At 29.4% G+C, this 3,919-nt stretch overlaps 1 non-coding gene across 1 annotated transcript; it reads right to left on the bottom strand.

Moving 5' to 3' along the window:
* Positions 1-2,614: 2,614 nt before the first annotated feature.
* On the bottom strand, positions 2,615-2,720 carry LOC111550394. The gene has a single exon (XR_002734021.1). It is a non-coding gene; the product is annotated as a U6 spliceosomal RNA (small nuclear RNA).
* Positions 2,721-3,919: the final 1,199 nt, after the last annotated feature.

Here is a 3,919-nt window from a genome sequence, read left to right as displayed (position 1 = left end):
TCATACTTATTTCAGTTCATTTAGCCCTTATAAAGTGCCTGCAATATGCCATATTTTATGAAGAAAAATTTCTTACAATTTTATGAGAAACATCTTCTTCTCACTGTTTTACAGATTAAAAAACTTTAAAAATCCAAAAATACTGGGTATTTTTCTAAAGAGTTAAACAGATAGAAAATGTCAACATGATAATGGTGGTGACAATAATAATAAATGACTTCATTCACTAAATGCCACCAACAGAACAAAATAAAATCACCTATTTTGCTATTTATAACACATGTAGAAATAAAACTGCGAACATGATAGCACACAGGATGAAAGAAGAATAAAATGTTATGTTATAAAGTACTTATGCTATATATAAAGTGATATAATATTAGTTAATAGATGAATAACCACTAAAATATAAAACGCATTATAACCAGTAAAACACAAGTATACATATCAGGAAATAATAAAAATAGTAAATTAACCTAAAAGAAATGGGGAGAGAAGAACACATGAGAAAAACAGAAAACAATTTGCAGAATAGTAGGTTTATCGAATCTTTAATTGCATAAATTTAAAGGGTCTAAATGTACCAAATCAAAGGCATAGATTTTCAGATTGGATAAAATGTAAATCATACTTATATATTGTCTATAAGAAATTCATTTTCACATAAAGACAGAGAGTTTAGAAGTAAAATGAAAAAAAAAAGATATGACAAGGAAAATCTTCCTAAAAGAATGCTAGAGTAGCTATCTTAATATTAAACAAAACAGATTCAGAATAAGGATATTACTAAAGACAAAGAGAGACATTCCATAATGATAAGAGGTTAATCAACATGGCATAATAATCTTGAATGTGAATACATCAAGTATTGAAACTTCAAAATACATACAGCAAAAAACATTAGTAATAGAAAAGGAAAAAAAATGTACTAATCTAGTTGGAGATTTCAACATTCCCTTCTCAGGAATTGATAAAACAAGCTAACAAACACAAAAATCAATAAGGATAGAGAAAACCTGAACAAAATCATAAACCAACCTGACCTGATAAAAATTTATAGAATACTTCATTCCCAAAGAATAGAACACACCTTCTTTTCAAACAGCATTCACTATTATAGGCCATATTCTGGTACATAAAACAAACTGCAGTAAATTTAAAATGACTGAAATCACGCTTAATACACTCTCAAAATGAGCTACAAATCAACAATACAAAGATGTCTTGAAAATTTCCAAATATTTGAATAATAAGCAACATTATTTTATTTATTTTGATTGCTCATTTACTTGTTTTTTTGTGCCAATATTTAAGATCTACTCTCTTAAACTTCAAGTATGCAATACGTTATTATTAACGTAGTCACCATGCTGTTCATTAAGATCCCTAGAAATTATTCAATTCACAACTGAGAGTTTATACCATTTGACTAACATCTCCTCATTTTCTCCACCTCTTCAATCCATGACAACCATCATTCTATTCTATTACTCTGAGTTTCAAATTTTTTTAGATACCAAATATAAGTTAGATCATGCAATATTTGTCTTTCCGGGTCTGGCTTATTTCACTTAGCAGAAGGTCCACTAGGTTTATCAGGATTGTTGCAAATGACAAGATTTTGTTCCTTCTTAAGGAAGAATTACACATATATATAGGTAAGCATTTTCTTTATCATTTATCCATCGATGGAAACTTAGGTTGTCTCCATGTCTTGGCTATTGTGAAAAATGCTGTAATGAATATGTGAGGGTAGCTATCTCTTGAAAATACTGATTTCTTGTCATTTTAATATATATCAGAAGTGTGATTTTTTTGGGTCATATGGTAATTCTATCTTTAGTTTTTTGGATAAATTTCATAATTATTTTCCATAATGGCTTTACCAATTTATAATTCTTCCAAGAGTACACAAACATTCTCTTTTCTCCACATGTTCACCAATACTGCTACTTTTTGATATTTTTATAATATCCATCCTAATAATTGTGAGGTGATATCTTTTGCTTTTTAATTAACATTTCCCTGATAATTAGTGATGTTGAACAATTTTTCATGTATCTGTTGACCGTTTGGATTCTTTCTTTGGAACAGTGTCTATTCAGGCCCTTTGCCCATCTTATAATCAGGTTATTTGTTTTGTTTTGTTTTTGCTATTGAATTATATGAGTTCCTTATTTTTTTGTATATTAACCTTTATTGAATATATGATTTGCAAACATTTTCTGCCATCCTGTAGCTTGCCTTTTCATTGTGTATTGTTTCTTTCTTTTTTAGTTGACACAAAAATATATTTAATAAGCTTGTTATATAAAATCAAATACTTAACATTGTCAACATTTCTTCAATAATTCAAACTCACTGATATCTAACTGGAGTAGTTTGTATTTTGGAAGACTTCCTGGCTAAAAGTATATTTACAACACATGTAAATATAACTGAAGAACTACTTCAAATAATGTTGAAATTCATAGAATTCTAGAGATTTATAGTTATACTTTAGAAGTATCACCAAATCATTTGCAATCAAATGTACAGCACTAATTATGAAAAATGCTTTATTAAACCAAAAGGGGAGAAAAACTGGGAGGGAAATATATGGTGTTAAAGTCCTAAAAATATGGAACGCTTCACAAATTTGTGTGTCATCCTTGCGCAGGGGCCATGCTAATCTTCTCTTATCATTCCAATTTTAGTATATGTGCTGCCGAAGTGAGCACAGTGTATTGTTTCTTTTACTGAGTAGACATTTTTAGTTAAATATAATTTTACCTGTTTATTTTTACTTTTTGTTCCCTGTGCTTTTGGTGTTACATCCAAGAAATGATTGTCAAGACCAATGTCAAAGAGTTCTTCCCTATATTTTCTCCTAGGATGTTTACAGTTTTAGATCTTATATTTAAGACTTTACTTCATTCTGAGATGATTTTTTAAGGTATAAGTATAAAATTTCATTCTTTTACAAGTATATATCCAGTTCTCCCAACACCATTTACTGAAGAGACTTTTTACATTGTGTATTCTTGGAGACTTTGCCAAAGATTAGCTGAATGTATATGTGTGGGTTTATTTCTGAGCTCTTTATTCTACTCCACTGATCTATGAGTATGTTTTTATGTCAGCGCCATAATGTTTTGATTACTAGGATTTGTAGTAATATAATTTGAAATTAGGTACTATGAAGCCTCCAAATCTGTTTTTCTCAAGATTGCTTTCACTATATAGAGTCTTATGTGATTCCATATGAAGTTTAGGATTGACACAGTTTTAAATACTTCCAGTGTCAAAGAATAAATTAATCAAAATGGAAAATATCAAAAATTTGTGGTGTACAGTTAAATTAGACCTTATGGATAAATCAAAAGGACTAAACCATACTAGAGAATGAAAAACAATCCAAATTAATAATAATACGTTTTTGCCTATAGAAGCCAGAAAAAAAGATAATTTAAAACAAAGTTAGCAGAAGATAGAAAAAAAGGGTTAACATTCACGGACATAAAAAGAAAAGCAGTAGAGAAAATTAATAAACCCCAAACCTTGTTCTTTAAAAATATCAATAAAATTGATCAATCTCTACCCAGACTGACAACAAAATAGAAAGAGAGAATATTGCTACACATATTATAAACATCAAAAAGAAGGTGAGATTATATTATGAACAAGTTTATATCAATACATTTTATTTATTTATTTATTTATTTATTTATTTATTTATTTATTTATTTATATTACACTTTAAGTTCTAGGGTACATGTGCATAACGTGCAGGTTTGTTACATATGTATACTTGTGCCATGTTGGTGTGCTGCACCCATCAACTCGTCAGCACCCATCAACTCATCATTTACATCAGGTATAACTCCCAATGCAATCCCTCCCCCCTTCCCCATCCCCGTGAGAGGCCCCGGTGTGTGAT

Source organism: Piliocolobus tephrosceles, chromosome 14 (assembly GCF_002776525.5).
Source record: "Piliocolobus tephrosceles isolate RC106 chromosome 14, ASM277652v3, whole genome shotgun sequence".
Classification (NCBI taxonomy): Eukaryota; Metazoa; Chordata; class Mammalia; order Primates; family Cercopithecidae; genus Piliocolobus; species Piliocolobus tephrosceles.
This window is presented reverse-complemented; position numbering and strand designations above follow the sequence as displayed.